The 17,482-nt window shown below is 45.1% G+C and overlaps 2 protein-coding genes across 4 annotated transcripts in view; one reads left to right on the plus strand and one right to left on the minus strand.

Moving 5' to 3' along the window:
* The window catches only part of STK38L (serine/threonine kinase 38 like), a 42,955-nt gene extending 37,490 nt beyond the window's left edge, over nt 1-5,465 (minus strand). The window contains exon 1 of one of the 2 annotated variants that reach the window (XM_087873452.1): nt 5,272-5,465. The gene's annotated coding sequence lies outside the window, so the exon portion shown is untranslated. The remainder of the gene's footprint in view (nt 1-5,271) is intronic. The other variant, XM_087873451.1, reaches the window with a different exon arrangement.
* Nucleotides 5,466-5,508: 43 nt separating this feature from the next.
* The window catches only part of LOC117675793 (phospholipase A and acyltransferase 2-like), a 32,729-nt gene continuing 20,755 nt past the window's right edge, over nt 5,509-17,482 (plus strand). Inside the window, exons 1-2 of one of the 2 annotated variants that reach the window (XM_087873453.1) lie at nt 5,526-5,584; nt 8,632-8,688. The gene's annotated coding sequence lies outside the window, so the exon portion shown is untranslated. Of the gene's footprint in view, nt 5,585-8,631; nt 8,689-17,482 lie in introns of both variants that reach the window. The other variant, XM_034434788.3, reaches the window with a different exon arrangement.

The following is a 17,482-nucleotide window of genomic DNA, read 5'->3' on the forward strand; positions in this document are numbered from 1 at the left end:
AGGGCCATCTGGGAGTTATGCGTGGACACCAGAGCCTCCAGAGTCGGACACCAGAGAGGCAGAGGAACAGGAGGAGCCTTTTCTTAGTGCGCGCATGGGCAGAGCTGCCAGAAGGCACGAACATTTAAAACAAAAGGGACAACTAAGGAGTAAGGCCTGGAGATGATTGGCCCCTCCCATAAGGCTTAAAAGAGGAGCAAAGGCACGTGGGCCCTTTGCAGGAAAGCAATCTTATTCATTCTGTTCCCAGTCGGCATCTCAGTTTGATTCTGGACTCCGTGGGGCTTTGCCAAGTAGGTCTTTGGCAGTGTGTCAAGGGAGATAAAGGTGGGTGATTATCCCGAAGGACTTTTTGCAACTAATTGGGACTCAGCTGTGAATGAACGTAATTCACAGCGGTTGCAATAAAAGAGGTTTTGGAGACTACTCCTGTGTTTTAATGACTCAGGAAGCCGAGGTCACAACACCAGCAGATCCAACTTTTTCATCAGAATACAGGGCATCCTCGACGTATGACCCTGATGGAACCCACTGCTAAGCGAGACTACCGTTAAATGAATTCCCCCCTCCCATTTGATGACCTTTCTTGCCAGAATTGTTCAGCGAATCGTTGCTAAATTGTTAAGTTTGTCACACGGCCGTTAAGTGAATCCATGGACTTGGCTTGTCGGAAGGTCACAAAAGGGGATCCCGTGTCTCACACACACACACACACACACACACACACACACACACACACCTGGGACACTGCAACTGTCATAAATGTGAGTCGGTGGCCAAGCATCCGAATTATGATGACATGATCGTGGGAACACTGCGATGGTCTTAAGTGTGAAAAACGATCATTAAGTCACTTTGGGTTGGTGTAACTTTGAACGGTCACTAAATGAACCGTTATAAGTTGGGGACTGCCCGTACTGTCATTAGAGCAGACGCCAAGTTGTAGCCATTCAGGTTTCTTTCCTTAGAACGAGCGAAAGGATAAATATAATAGCAAATTCATCGATAATTAGACGGATGCACACAACACGGAAGAGGCAGCAAATGAGTCTCGGAACAAACACACACCCTGCAACACAATCCTAGCCTAACACAATCCATTTCGAGATTTTCCAAGATCCCTTTGTGAAAAGTGCATTTCAGGCAGGAAATTGGGAATAAACCGAGAGAAAACTATCTTCAAAAGCCCGAGTTTTAAAACTTTTGTAGGGAAGACGAACTAATTCAGCCACAGTTAACAACCACACTAGGAGCATTTTAAGAAACCGACCCTTTCATTGTGCTACTTCCCAATGGATAGGCAGTAGCTTCAATCAATAGTAGGGGCTGCCCGAAAGAAGAGGAGGGGTCAATTTATTCTCCAAAGACCCTGAAGGCAGAACAAGAAGCAACGAACGGAAACCAATCAAGAAGAGAAGCAACTTAGAACTAAGGAGAAATTTCCTGACAGTGAGAACAATTAACCAGTGGAACAATTTGCCTCCAGAAGTTGTAAATGCTCCAACACTGGAGGTTTTTAAGAAGAGACTGGACAGCCACTTGTCCGAAATGGCATAGGGTAAGGGGTTGGACTAGAAGACCTCCAAGGTCCCTTCCAGTTCTATTCTGATGGACTGAATATTTGCGCAAGAGTTTTTGTCCTGAGGAAACCAGTGGCTTCAAAGTGTCAGAAAGATGAAAGAGATCACTGTTTCCCAATCTTGGCCGTGCGAAGAGATGTGGATTTCAATTTCCAGAATCCCCCAGCTGGTAATTCCCCTGGCTGGGAAATTCTGGGAGGAAGTCCACATATTTTTCAAGTGGCTGAGGCTGAAAAAGACTGGGATGGATTGATAAGATGGATGGCTATAGAATGGATGGAGAAATGCTGTAGCTGGAGAAATGATGGCGAGATAAAACAGACAGACAAACAGAGAAAGATGATACATAGGTAGAAAGGTGGGTGGGTGGAAGGAAGAGAGGAAGGGAGGGAGGGAGGAAGGAAGACAGACACAGACAGACAGACAGACAGACAGACAGACAGACAGAAGACATAGGTAGGTAGGTAGCTAGATGGGTAGGTAGGTAGGTGGGTGGATAGGTGGATGGATGAGGAAAGAGAGAGAGATGACAGACATAGAGAGGTGATACATAGGCAGTAGATATGTAGATTAGATAGATAGATAGATAGATAGACAGATAGACAGACAGATAGATAGATAGATAGATAGATAGACAGACAGACAGACAGAAAGACAGACAGACAGACAGACAGACAGACATACATGGATGGATGGATAGGTGGGTGGGTAGCTAGGTGGATAGACAGATGATAGATGATAGACAGATAAGATAGATAGATAGACAGATAGACAGATAGATAGATAGATAGATAGATAGATAGATAGATAGGTAGGTAGGTAGCTAGGTGGGTAGGTAGATGATTGATAGATAGATAGATAGATAGATAGATAGATAGATAGATAGATAGATAGATAGATACATGGATGGATGGATGGATGGATGGGTAGGTAGGTAGGTAGCTAGGTTGATAGACAGACAGACAGATAGATAAATAAATAGATACATAGATACATATATAGCTAGGTGGGTAGGTAGATAGATGATAGATAGATAGATAGATAGATAGATAGATAGATAGATAGATAGATACATAGATACATGGATGGATGGATGGATGGGTAGGTAGGTAGGTAGCTAGGTGGATAGACAGACAGGCAGATAAATAAATAGATAGACAGACAGACAGACAGACAGACAGATAGATAGATAGATACATGGATGGATGGATGGATGGATGGATGGATGGATGGATGGATGGATGGGTAGGTAAGTAGGTAGCTAGGTGGGTAAGTAGATAGATGAGATAGATAGATGGATGGATGGATGGGTAGGTAGGTAGATGACAGACAGACAGACAAAGAGAGATGATACATAGGTAGGTAAGTAGGTAGGTAGGTAGGATCTCTTCCAAAGAGACTCACCTATCAGCCTGGATTAAGAAAACCAGCCAACCTTTGCTTCAATGCCTACAGATCTCTCCAGGAATCGTTGACAGAAACTCTTTAAAAGCTGACGTTTGCAGTCAGGTTTCCTTCCCCATTTCCAAGATGTGATTCCTAAAAAACGACACCCACCCAACCCCCTAAACCGAGTAGGCAATTCCTACCACAGCTAACATATCGGGCGAGCAAAGGCTGCGCTCTCTCCGGAACTTTTCCATGGGTACCAATATTGGGTGGGTCATAGTGAAGAGGAAGTGATACTGTCATCATCGGAGTCCTTTGAAATCTTTGGCTATCGGGGAGGGGGGGCATTCAAAGCAAGCTTCCTGCACCACGAAACACCCCCCCCCCCGAAAAAGAGAGTGTGGAATAAGGCAAGCATGATGGTTATTTTAGACTCAAGATAATGTTGGGGTTGATTCTGAAAATGGTGGGAATCCAGCTCCTGGTTGCTAGTTAATGATTCCCATCAAGGCCATCAAGACTTTGAGGTCCAGTTAATAGAATAGAATAACAGAGTTGGAAGGGACCTTGGAGGTCTTCTAGTCCAACCCCCTGCTTAGGCAGGCAATCCTGTATCATTTCAGACAAGTGGTTGTCCAATCTCTTCATAAAAACCGCCAGTGATGGAGAAGGAAGGAAGGAAGGAAGGAAGGAAGGAAGGAAGGAAGGAAGGAAGGAAGGAAGGAAGGAAGACAACATAACAGAATAACAGTGTTGGAAGGGACTTTAGAGGTCTTCTAGTCCAACCCCCTGCTTAGGCAGGCAACCCTGTATCATTTCAGACAAGTGGTTGTCCAACCTCTTCTTAAAAACCTCCAGTGATGGAGAAGGAAGGAAGGAAGGAAGGAAGGAAGGAAGGAAGGAAGGAAGGAAGGAAGGAAGGAAGACAACATAACAGAATAACAGCGTTGGAAGGGACTTTAGAGGTCTTCTAGTCCAACCCCCTACTTAGGCAGGCAACCCTACACCACTCCAGACAAATGGTGATCAAAACTCTAATTTATAGGTAAGGGTTTCCAGAGGTGGGTGGGTGAACCCAGCGATTTATTAACCCCTAAGCTTGGAAATAAGTCACACACACACACACACACACACACACACACACACACACACACAGTGCTGTCCCCAACCAGAAACCCTCCTCTGCAACTACGGGAGAGGCCAGCAGCAACCCCCCCCCCAACCGCCACCAACGGCTCTCCTACACATCTGTGCCAGCTGGAGGGCGAAACGGAAGGTGGTGACTTGGCACAATCCCTTTTCCCTGCCATGCCTCGCTTGCTATATATAGTCTTGGATTTCAGCAACAGCCATTTTAACAGAGAGGGTGTGGGGGGGGGACCGTTTTTTCCAACAACTGGCTGCAGGAGGAAGTTCATCACTTAGCATCCCTCATTCCCCTCACCACCCCCCTCCCCCATCCGCCCCCACCGGTTCACCTCCTAACTTGGGACCCGGAGAGGAGGCCAAGGCACCCTGGCTTGCCTCCTTTCTCGCTGGCCCCGGGGGAGGAAGGCCCAATTTGCCAGGGCTGTCTTAACGGATGGGCCTGTTGATGGCCACTTGCCCCACGAGCATAATCTGTGCATGCCAACCTTTCAACGCAGCTGGTATCATATCAACACAGCACCCTATTTATTACATTTGGCTGCATTTTTTTTAAAATGAATACTCACGTGCCAATAAAATAACTGTATGTTTCATTTGAGCCACCACTGACATTCTTTTTATTCCTGGGAGTAGGACACTGCTTCGGCCGCGACCCCATCATGCTCTTAAGACGGCCCTGCCAGCTGCCACCACCACCCCCACCCAGTTTCAGCCAGCCTGGAGTCCAGAAACCCTCCTGGCCAGGCAGTCCCCCCCGTTTGCCCCAACCACCAAAGCCCCCGAAGCGCTCCAGCGCTGGGCGCATCCTTCCCGGCTGCGCCAAAAGGCAGGACGCACAAGGGCGCACGGGGTACCCCGGTTGCGCTTCGCTCCGGACAGCCTCCTCCTCCTCTTTTCTCCCTTCTCCCTTCTTCTCCTGCCTGGAAAGACTTCTCCACACCGGTTCCCAAGGCTTGGTTTGGCCCGGCGGCCTCGGTTTGCGCTTGGAACCGGGCGCAACGCTGCTGCGTGCGCCCGGTTGGAGAGGCGGATTTGGCACCGCTGGAGCGCGCCTCTTCTTCTTCTTCTTCCTTCTCCTCTTCCTCCCGCTCTCCTTTTGCCCTTGTCCTCCAGGGCAGCGACTTGGGCTGAGATCAACCCCATCCCCACTCACCTCCCCGCGCTTGCCCGGCTGGCTGCGCTCCCCGCTTGCAAAGCCGGCCGCTTCCCTCGCCTGCAACCTCTGGCTCGCCCCGCGCTGGGAAGGGAAGACAGCAGCAGCAGCGGCGGCGGCGGCGGCGGCAACGGCAGAGTGAAAGCGGGCTGTTTACTAGCCGGTTCTCGCGAGAGGAAGGAGCCACGGCCCCCAAAGTGGGGGTGGGGTGGGGTGGGGTGGGGAGAGGGAAGGAGGGCCGCCCGCCGCCGCCGCCGATTGGCTTCCCGCCGGAGCCGGAGGCTGAGCCACGCCGAGCTGCGACAACGCCGAGGTGGGGAGATGCTGGTTGAGGGGCCCGGAGGTTGGAAGAGGCTGGAAAGTGTGATTCCCCCCCCCCCACTCCCCACTTTGGAGAGCGAGCGAGCGAGAGAAGAGAAAGAGGGAAAGAGAGAGAGCGAGAAAGAAAGAAAGAAAAAGGAAGGAAGGAAGGAAGGAAGGGAAGGAGGGAGGGAGGGAAGGAAGGAAGGAAGAAAAAGAAAGAAAGAAAGAAAGAGAAGGAAGGAAGGAAGGAAGGAAGGAAGGAAGGAAGGAAGAAAGAAAAAGAAAGAAAGAAAGAAGGAAGGAAGGAAGGAAGGAAGGAAGGAAGGAAGGAAGGAAGGAAGGGAAAAAACAAGAAAGAAGAGGAAAGAAAGCAGAGAAAAAGAAAGAAGAGAGAGAGAAAGGAAGCGAGTGAGAAAGAACGAGAGAGAGGGAGAGAGAAAGAAAAAGACAGAGAAAGAAAGAAAGCGAGAAAGAATGAGAAAGAAAGAACAAGAGAAAGAAAGAAAGCGAGAAAGTGAGAAAGAAAGAATAAGAGAGAGAAAGAAAGGAAGAGAAAGAAAGAAAATAAATAAATAAATAAATAAAATAAAATCAGGGCTTCCCCTTTCAAAGGTTCGGATTGAGACTTGTGGTCCCCCCCCCCGCTTTGTTTTGGGACAAAGAGTTTGGGGCTTTGGGGGCATCTTTGCGTAAAAGCGCTTTGGCTCCTCGATTCGGGGAGCGTCGGGGAGCCCAACGGCGATCATTGGATCGAATTGGATTCCCTTCCCGGCTTTTCTCCTCCGGCGAACCGACCCGCCTTTTGGAGAGAGGCTTCCCAGAGGTGGAAAAGGAGAAAGGAAAATGAAAGGAAAATCCGGGGTTGGCGAGGATCAGAAAGCGAAGAAGAGTAGAGGGAGCGAAAGGCGCTGGGGAGAAAGAAAGAAAGAAAGAAAAACTCCTCTTAATTCACTTTTCTCTTCTGGTTCTTATCCCGCGCGCGCCTTGCTCATGGCATCGCTTTCACTTCCCTTTCACTTCCCATCGCTTTCGTTTTTAATTCCCTTTCCTCGGCTGGCGTCTCCTTCCACCCAGGTCCAAAAAGATCTTCCCTTCTATCAAAAGGGTTCTGGTTATTTGCTCTTTCTCTTAAGGTTGTGTTCCGCGGCTCTTTGCACAATTATCCTTTCCTTGTGCGTGATACAGTAATTATTTTCACCTGCCCTTAACCCTTGCCTCTTGCAGATCTTGAAACTGGCAGCGTAAACTCCATGTATTTGCCTAGCTATCCTGCCATATTCATTGCTGGGTCCCCAAAGTGCTTTCCCCCCCAAAAGGCAGATGGATTTTCTTGGCTTTTTTGTTGTTGTTGTTGTTTTGTCCTCTGAAAACGTTTTGCTTCTCATCCAAAAAGCTTCTTCGGATCAGAGAATGAGAAGCGAAATGTTTCCAAAGTGGGGGTGGGAAACCAAGAAAATCCAGCAACAGGAAGAACAATTTTAAAACATGCTTAAAAACCATGAGTTGAAAATAAACTGTGCCAGAAAGTCACCCTGATTATTCGAAGAGTCTTCAATTTGCCCAAAGTTTGACCAACTTTTTCTAGATATTCTTTTTTTTTTTTAAATTTGATTTATATGCTGCCCTTCTCCGGAGACTCAGGGCGGCTTACAGTGCGTTAAGCAATAGCCTTCATCCTTTTGTATATTTTATACAAAGTCAGCTTATTGCCCCCACAAACTGAGTCCTCAATTTACCTACCTTAGAAAGGATGGAAGGCTGAGTCAACCTCGAGCCTGGCAAGATTCGAACTTACTTTAATTGCAGACAGCTGGTGTTAAATTACAGTGCCTTGTCCACAGAGCTATCCAGCTCTTCTTGTTTGCACTAGTCTGTTCCTATCATTTAATAGATATTTTTTCCCCCTTGCTCTGAATTGCATTCATTCGCAAAGTTGAAACTTCCCCCCCTCAAATCGTCCCTGCTTTTTCCACAATCCTCTAGATCAGGAGTGCCAAACTCGATTTCATTGGGGGCCACATTGGGGTTGTGTTTGACCTGGGGGAGCGTGGCCAGGAGGCGTGGCCAGCTCTCATGGCAGGGGGGGCAAGTGCTAAGGCAGGAATTCCATCAGACCTTCCCTCACTTTCATTATAATCTCCTTCCTTCCTTCCTTCCTTCCTTCCTTCCTTCCTTCCTTCCTTCCTTTTATTTTATTTATTTATTTATTATATTTCTATACCGCCTTTCTCCCGTAGGACTCAAGGCGGTGTACAGTCAAGAAAAATATAGACACACAAACATCATAAAATTGCTAATTAAAATTATTACTTAGTATTTATTTCCTTCCTTCCATCCTTTCTCTCTCCCTTCCTTCTCCATCACTGGAGGCTTTTAAGAAGAAGAGACTGTACAGCCACTTGTCTGGAATGATATAGGACCGTGATGGTGAACCTATGGCACATCAGCCATATCAGTGGGCAGGCGAGCATTACCCTAGCTGAGCTCCAGCGCGCACTGGCCAGTTGGTTTTCGGGCCTTCTGGGCCCACCGGAAGTCAGGAAACAGGCCATTTCCAGCCTCCGGGGGGGGGGAGTCGGGGAAGGCGGTTTTTGCCCTCCCCAGGCTCCTAGAAAGCGTCTGGAGCCTGGGGAGGGTGAGAAATGGGCCCATTGTGCCATCACATGCCAAAAGCAGGGGGAACATGGGGGGGTCGCGTGTGCAGGGGGGCGGAGGGCACGCGACAGCAAAAAGGTTAGCCATCCCTGGTATAGGATCTTATGCTTCAGCAGAGAGTTGGACTAGAAGACCTCCAAGGCTCCTTCCAGCTCTGTGCCGATCGTTTTATTTCCCACGCTACTAGTTCATCCAAGGATGCTAAAAACTGGGTTTAAGCGGATCACCCCCACAAACAGAGGCAGAGGGGAAATCTAATCATCCAATATCCGTCGCTGATCATTCAATGCCTCTCAAATATATGCATGATATGATCTATGCAAAAATATGAACGTCCTTAACTCGATGAGTCCAAATTGGTATCTACCGCCTGATCAAATCTTTTTGCTTTTTTTTTTATAGCCGAGGGGCCTCTCTCCAGCAGTCAAAGTTAGGAGAAGCTAAGAAGCTTACTGAGAGGTGACGTTGTGTTTGGCTTTCCGGATAATCCAATATTTATTAAACACAAAAGCAAAGGTTGGCTTTTTTCGGGGCAGGGCAAATCAGCTGGGAATTCCAGTAATCTGAAATTACTGTTGCTGGCAGAGTTAGACAAGACAGGTCTAGTCTGGAAAAGAAAAAGAAAAATAATAAAAGGCCCACCGGTATTTAGCATCAGCTGATCCCCTTAAAGAATAAATGAAAACAAAAGAAACTCTACATGAACAATGGAAACTTCTTAGAAAGAAAACTTGTATAAAAAGTTGTAGAGATGGCACTTACCACCTGCTAGGTTAGCTTAAAAAGGGACGCGGTGGCTCAGTGGACTAAGACGCTGAGCTTGTCGATCGAAAGGTCGGCAGTTCAGCGGTTCGAATCCCTGGTGCCGCGTAACGGGGTGAGCTCCCGTTCCTTGTCCCAGCTTCTGCCAACCTGGCAGTTCGAAAGCACGTAAAAAAATGCAAGTAGAAAAATAGGGACCACCTTTGGTGGGAAGGTAACAGCATTCTGTGCACCTTTGGCATTGAATCATGCCGGCCACATGACCACAGAAATGTCTTCGGACAGCACTGGCTCTTTGGCTTTGAGACGGAGATGAGCACCGCCCCCTAGAGTCGGGAATGACTAGCACATATGTGCGAGGGGAACCTTTATTTTAGGTTAGCTGAAATCTTTAAAAATATGTCTATTTTTAAATGTAACTAAAAAATGGGCACATATTACCATATGTGGTGGAAATGTGTTAAAGCCAAAAAAAAAAAAAAATGGGATACAAATACATAAGCGGTTAGAAAAGATGATAGGGAAGCATGTCGATTTTAAACCTGAACTTTTTCTATTAGGTATAGCACCAGAAAAATTTGATAAGCAAAATGTATATGTAATATTGCATGTATCAACCGCAGCGAGGATTACTTTTGCGCAAAATTGGAAAAAATGAAATGAAACGCCACGAGACAAAGAGATAATTAGGAAGATACTGGTTTGTGCAGAAATGGATAGACTTACGCTGAAGATTAAACAGAAAGAAGACACAGGATATTATCAAGCATGGAATTTATTCTACCAGTGGTTGGAAAAAAAGGGGTGGAGATTAAAAATGTAATCTCAATTGCTAAGCAAATAAAATAACCCAGACAACGCAATGTTTATTAAGCACTGACAAAACGTAAACCATAGAAAATTAATAAAACTTAACAAAAAAATAAGAATAAATGAAAATATCTCCTGGATTCACCCGATGTACACTCGTAAGCTATGACGTATTTTCAAATGAGATCAAGGCACACATTTGGGCGTGGATTTCATTGCCTGAGGCAAATTCAGTCTATATTTGAAACTGGAAGAAGAACAAAAAGAGGTTAGAGTCCAGTGTTCCTCAACCTTGGAAGCTTGAAGATGGGTGGATCTCAACTCCCAGAATCCCCCAGCCAGCGCTGCTGGCTGGGGGATTCTGGGAGTTGAAGTCCACCCATCTTCAAGCTACCAAGGTTGAGGAACACTGGGTTAGACAGATTTTCCTGGCTTAAGATTGGTGCTATCTTTGCGAGAGATGAAAGGGGATTATGAAATTGCTCTCAAAATATGTTTTTACAGGCAGTCCTCGACTAACAATGGTTCATTTAGTGACCGAAGTTACAATGGCACTGAAAGAAGTGACTTACGACTGTTTTTCATGTTTGAGACGTTTATAGCATCCCCATGATCACATGAGCAAAATTCAGATGCTTGATACGGAGGGAAGTATGCAGTGGGGCACCCCCAAGGCTCTGTTTTAGGCCCAGTACTCTTCAACATTTTCATCCATGACTTGGACAAGGGGATAGATGGGGAACTCATCAAATTTGCAGATGACACCAAACTGGCAGGTAGGCTCAAGACACAGAAGGACTACTGGTTCTGTGGGTGTGGCTTGGTGGGCATGGCTCGGTGGGCATGGCAGGGGAAGGATACTGTAAAATCTCCATTCCCACCCCACTCCAGGGAAGGATACTGTAAAATCTCCATTCCCAGCCCACTGCAGGGGAAGGTTACTGCAAAATCTCCATTTCCTCCCGATCAACTGGGATTTGGGAGGCAGAGAATAGGTGGGGACGGGGCCAGTCAGAATTTTTACTACCGGTTCTCCGAACTACTCAAAATTTCCGCTACCGGTTCTCCAGAACTGGTCAGAACCTACTGAAACCCATCTCTGATCTTGACAGACTTGAACATAGGGTGCTATCTAACCAAATAGAGCCTTGATAGTACAGTGGTCTAAGCACCCTGTTATTAACACAGCTGCCTGCAATTACTGCTGGTTCGAATCTCTCCAAGGCTCAAGGTTGACTCAGCCTTCCATCCTTTCTAAGGTAGGTAAATTGAGGACCCAGTTTGTGGGGGCAATAAGCTGACTTTGTATAAATATACAAAAGTATGAAGGCTATTGCTTAGCACATTGTTAGCGCATTGTAAGCCGCCCTGAGTCTCCGGAGAAGGGCGGCATATAAATAAAATAAAATAAATAAATAAATAAATAATGAAATTCAGCGATGAAAAAAGTAAGGTTCTACATTTAGGCCAGAAAAACAAAATGCACAGGTACGGTATATGTGGTACCTTGCTCAATAGTGGTAACAGTGAGAGTTACCACTTGGAGTCCTGGTGGACAATCACTTAAATATGAGCCAGCCATGTGCAGCAGCTGCCAAAAAAGCCAACACAGTTTTAAGCTGCATCAACCGAGGGATAGAATCAAGATCACGTGAAGTGTTAATACCACTTTATAAGGCCACACTTGGAATACGGTGTCCAGTTTTGGTCGCCACGATGTAAAAAAGATGTTGAGACTCTGGAAAGAGTGCAGAGAAGAGCAACAAAGAGGATTAGGGAACTGGAGGCTAAAACATATGAAGAACGGTTGCAGGAACTGGGTATGTCTAGTTTAATGAAAAGAAGGACCAGGGGAGACATGATAGCAGTCTTCCAATATCTCAGGGGTTGCCCCAAAGAAGAGGGAGTCAAGTTATTCTTCATTGACATGAAGCAATGGATGGAAACTAATCAAGGAGAGAAGCAACTTAGAACTCAGGAGGAATTTCATGACGGTTAAACAATTAACCTGTGGAACAACTTGCCATCAGAAGTTGGGGTTGCTCCATCACTGGAGGTTTTTAAGAAGAGATTGGACAACCATTTGTCTGGAATGTTATAGGGTCTCCTACTTGAGCAAAGAGTTGGACTAGAAGAATTTGAATTCCCCGTTATTATTTCTGTGGATGAAGATATCCAGGAAGGATATAGTCACTGTGTTGTTTCTCTTCTTCTTCCATTGTGCATTTTATTCCTTGGAACACGTTGATTGTTTCTGTCTCCAGTTGCTCTATTTTTATTACCACAACAGTGTGTTGTCCACATATCAGGTCTATAGTTTTGGTTGTGGGAGTGTTTCTAGATGCTGCAGTATGACGCTGAGAGTGGCGAGCCCATGGGCGGTTCCTCTGATTTGTTGGTCTACCTGTCCATCAAACTGAAAGGAGGTAGTCCGGCAGCCTCACACTCCCTCTCGCTCTGATGACGTTACCTAGTTGGGCCGTGAAACATCTGCGAGAGAACAGCCAACCTTGAGAGAGCAACGAGGACTCCCAATTTCTGGATGTTGTTAGAAAATAGATTTTTCTTAGCCAAACCGGCCAGTGAATTCCTCCGTTTGGCTTGGTGAGGTAAGAAGCAGTCGTTCGTAGCCTAGAGAGAATCTGTGTGTATTATTCTCTACAAGATAATCTATCTACCATCTCTAGAAATGATTAGGATTTTGTGAAATCTTTGCTTGTCCTTTTCCCATGGCCCCATAACCATAAGTTTAAAAAGGGAGGGAGGGAGAGAGAGGGGGGGGAGAGAGAGACGGTGCCTAAGGGACTAAAAATGAATCATTCAACCACCCACTCTTTCTTAAATTTCCTCTTTTCTTTTTTCAAGCTACGGGGTGGATGAGAAAAATACACAACCGCAGAAAATAGTGGAGAAATCTAACATTTTAGCTTCATATTCTTTCTTTTTTTTTGTTGTTAAAAAAAATTGGACATGGTGGAATCTTCTTGGCAATACCTCCGCCATACAAAGCGTAGCATACTATATTTTTCGGAGTAATAAGATGCACCTTCAGGGCTCTGCTGCTTGCTGCAAAGAGGTAAATTGCTGGAGCAGATTTTTTTTTCCTTGTTGCTAATCAAGCTATGCTGAAAACGAAAATGAAAGTAAAGCAGGCTGTTTGCTGTTTGCTGCAACGAGGTTTGGAGGCAGAGTGAGATTTCTTTTTCTTCTTTTCCTCACCAAAAAGATAGGTGCGTTTTATACTCCGAAAAATACGGTAGGTCTCTTATGCATTCAATAGACATTACTATTTACTAACATAAACTTAACCTCTTATATACGCTTACAGAATAATTACATAATATATTACATATATCGCCTCTGGTTTCAATCTACGCATCCTTGTTCTTATCCATTCCGACTTCCATTCCTTAAGTCTAACCATTGATAAAATCTATTCCAAATCTCACAGTATTTTTCTCTCCTTTATTTTTCAGTTCTAGCGTCGGTCTATCACATTCTGCATAGTCAAGTATTTTCTTTATTATTCCCCTTTCTTTAGGTATGTTTTCACTCTTCCATTGTTGGGCATAAACAATTCTCGCTGCTGTTATGATATGCAATATTAAATATGTTAACCCTTTACTTAGATCTTCTTTTATACCGTAATTCCTAATAGGAATAATTCTGGTTTGAGTTTCAATCTCTATTCGGTCATTTCTTCTAACCACATTTGAATTTTTTGCCAGTATTCTTTTACTTTTCTACATGTCCACCACATGTGGTAGTAGGTGCCCGGTATTTGGTCACATTTCCAGCATTTGGGTGATAATTTTTTGTACGTTTTGGCTAGCCTAGCTGGTGGTAGGTGCCACTTATAGAACATTTAGTTCTCTTTATACGATATTCATATTAATATAATAGCTTCATATTCTTGATGGCATCTTCACTCTCCAACCCAAAACAACCGAAGGAACAAATATATTCAGACGAGCTTGCTGTGTAACAAGAACGTTATAGTTCTGTTTCTTGAAAATGAAGATTTTTTTTTTAAAAAAATGTTCTCTGGTAAAGGGTTATTAACACCATTCTGATTTATTTATATACTAGTAATTAAGGGGTCTCGAAGAAGATTAAGGATCATTGTCTGTTTTATTTCCACCCTGTTAAAGGGGATGGTTTTTGAATCTAGGAAATGATAACCGGTTACAAATTTACCCTGATAAAAAAGGTAACAAGAGGCAGGGCAAAATCAGTGAAGATTAAATGATGGAAGGAATCAAGGATTTGTGTAAAGGGAAATGTGGCTGATGATGGGTGGATTGTATGTAAGAATTTTGCACCAAGGGCCGTGTAGTTTTATCTGGCAGGGAGACCATAGTCCATGCAGTTTTGGTCTCCACACGATAAAAAAAGATGTTGAGGTTTTGGAAAGAGTGCAAAGAAGAGCAACCAAGATGATTAGGGGACTGGAGGCTAAAATATATAAAGAACAATCGCTGGAGCTGGGTAAGATAAAGATAAAGGTTCCCTTCGCACATATGTGCTAGTTGTTCCCGACTCTAGGGGGCGGTGCTCATCCCCATTTCAAAGCCGAAAAAGAGCCAGCGCTGTCCGAAGACGTCTCCGTGGTCATGTGGCTGTCATGACTCAACGCCAAAGGCGCATGGAGCGCTGTTCCCTTCCCACCAAAGGTGGTCCCTATTTTTCTACTTGCATTTTTTACCTGCTTTCGAACTGCTAGGTTGGCAGAAGCTGGGACAAGTCACGGGAGCTCACCCTGTTACGCGGCACTAGGGATTCGAACCGCTGAACTGCCGACCTTTCGATCGACAAGCTCAGTGTCTTAGCTGCTGAGCCACCGTGTCCTGAACTGGGTACATCTAGTCTAATGAAGAGAAGGATTAGGGGGTGACATGATGGCAGCCTTCCAGTATTTGAGGGGCTGCCCCAAAGAAGAGGGAGTCAAGCTCTTCTCCAAAGCCCCTGAAGGCAGGACAAGAAGCAATGGGTGGAAACTAATCAAGGAGAGAAGCAACCTAGAACTAAGGAGAAACTTCCTAACAGTGAGAACAATTAATCAGTGGAACAACTTGCCTCCAGAAGTTGGGAATACTCCAACATTGGAAGTTTTTAAGAAGATGTTGGACAACCATCTGTCTGAAATGGTACACAGTTTCTTGCTCGAACAGGGGTTGGACTAGAAGACCTCCAAGGTCCCTTCCAGTACTGTTGTTCTTCTAATTTGTTAAGTGGAAGAGGACACCAATATGAAGAAGGTGCATGATGACATCATGGTTGGGTCAGATGGTGACCTTCCATAGAAATAGTCCTCAACTTACAACAGTTCCTTTAGTGACCACCCAAAGTTACGACGATATGACTGTTTTTCACACTTACGACCATTGCGGCATCCCCAAGATCATGTGATCAAAATTTGGACGCTTGGCAAGTGACTCATATTTACAACGGTTGCCATGTTCCCCGGGATCATGTGATCTCCCTTTTACGACCTTCTGACAATCAAAGACAACATGGAAAGCAGATTCACTTAACAACCGTGTTGCTAAGTTATTCACAGCAGTGATTCCCTTAACAACGGTGACAAGAATGGTCGTAAAACGGGGCAAAACTCCCTTAACAAACGTCTCGTTTAGCCAACAGACATCTGGGGATGTCCGTTGGGGTCGTAAGTCGAGGACTGCCTGTACTTTACAAGCATCGAGACCTACGACCGTCATTGCGGGGTTCAATTGCGGTCATAACACGAGGACGACCTGTGTTTTGTTTCGCAACGATGAAGGCGGGGACGTCAGAGGCAAAAACCTGCATTGCAACGCCACAAAATCTTTCGTCAACCTTGAGTTAGATCAACAGAGCCGCCGAACTGGTGATTGAATGTCGAGATCGTAATTAATAACCACGATGAAAAACCTCCCGAGAAATTTGTAATGTTGGTTTTGTTCGGCCTTACGACAGCCCTCGCTCCGGGTTCAAGAGTCATCGCTGACTAAGGCAAGCTTGAAATAACACAATAAGGATGTTTGGCATACCCCCTTCCCCGCCCCCCGCCCCCCCCCCCGTGCAAACTCACCGAAGAAAACGCACTTGGATTACACGGATGGTGATTGAGCCAACTAACCGTGGGAATGAATCACTGCCTCTTTCGGGCCCACTTTCGGGGGGGTGTGTGCAAAGAAAGCAGGAGAGGCCTAGGATGGTTTATGTGGGCGCTTTCACGCTGCACAATTGCGAAGGAGCAAACAGGAAAAGGCAGTTGAAAATTAACCATTGCACTCATAGTGGCTATATGGAGATTCTCAAGTCATCCAGGTCATGGCTGTCCCCCTCCCCAAAAGACATCTGGACTTTGTTTTTTCATATAATATATGTGGGTATTTATTTATTTATTTATTTATTTATTTATTTGTTTGTTTGTTTGTTTATTTGTTTATTCATTCATTCATTCATTCATTCATTCATTCTGTCATGTTTACCTAATGTATGTTGGAGGGGGGGGTTAACCCTTTGAGACCCTGCAGGCAACGAAATCTCATTTTAAGGTAGGACGACTAGTGTACATTCAAAGCGACAATAAAGTTATTATTCTGTTCTGTTCTGTTCTATTTTATTTCCCCTAAAATAAGACCCAACTGGAAAATAAGCCGTAGCATGATTTTTCAGGATGTTCTTAATATAAGCCCTACCCCCCCCAAAAAAGCCCCAGTTAAGATCGTCAAGCCAGATGGATGCATTTAGTATTGTATTTTCCCCAAAAATAAGACCTAACTGGAAAATAAACCCTAATGCGTCTTTTGGAGTAAAAATTAATATAAGACCCGATCTTATTTTGGGGGAATTAATTCTATTCCTGTCCTGTCCTGTCCTGTCCTGTCCTGTCCTGTCCTGTCCTGTCCTATCCTATCCTATCCTAGCCTAGCCTAGCCTAGCCTAGCCTAGCCTAGCCTAGCCTATCCTATCCTATCCTATCCTATCCTTCCCTCCTATTTATTCCTGTCCTGTCCTGTCCTATCAAATTCTATCCTTCTATTTATTCCTGTCCTGTCCTGTCCTGTCCTATCTATCCTATCCTGTCCTGTCCTGTCCTGTCCTAGCCTAGCCTAGCCTAGCCTAGCCTAGCCTAGCCTAGCCTATCCTTCTATTTATTTCTGTCCTGTCCTATCCTATCCTATCTTTCCCTCCTATTTATTCCTGTCCTGTCCTGTCCTAACCTATCCTAATCCTAATCCTAATCCTAATCTGCTTTTCCCATCAAGTAGAGAAACCATCCACTTCAGAGCAGTAAGTGGCTGCCATCCAATTCTTCTATCCAAAAGTTAGATCTGTAGAACAGCCGCCGAGATGCAAGACTTAAGCCTAAGGCATTGGTTGAGCCGAAGACATTCTAATACTTTCCCGGAATTAATACTTCCTCCACCTATTAAACATTTACTAGAGGTTCGGCGCTGACCTTGCCACAGTAATTCATGGGATGTGATTAAGCGTTGATGCCTTGCCTTTGCGGCTGTTGACATAACAGGAGAAACAGTGAGAAGGAAAGAAGAAAGAAAGAAAGAAAAACACCTTGAATTATAATGAAGATATTAAACGTGATAGCTTGTTTTTTTTAGGATAGCCTGCAGAGATTCTCCGTCATCCAGGTTGTGAGTTTCCTAAAGGTGCTTTTTCAAGAGGCCACTGG

The sequence above is a fragment of the Pantherophis guttatus genome, chromosome 7 (genome assembly GCF_059756535.1).
Source record: "Pantherophis guttatus breed Tessera chromosome 7, ASM5975653v1, whole genome shotgun sequence".
In the NCBI taxonomy this organism is placed as follows: domain Eukaryota; kingdom Metazoa; phylum Chordata; class Lepidosauria; order Squamata; family Colubridae; genus Pantherophis; species Pantherophis guttatus.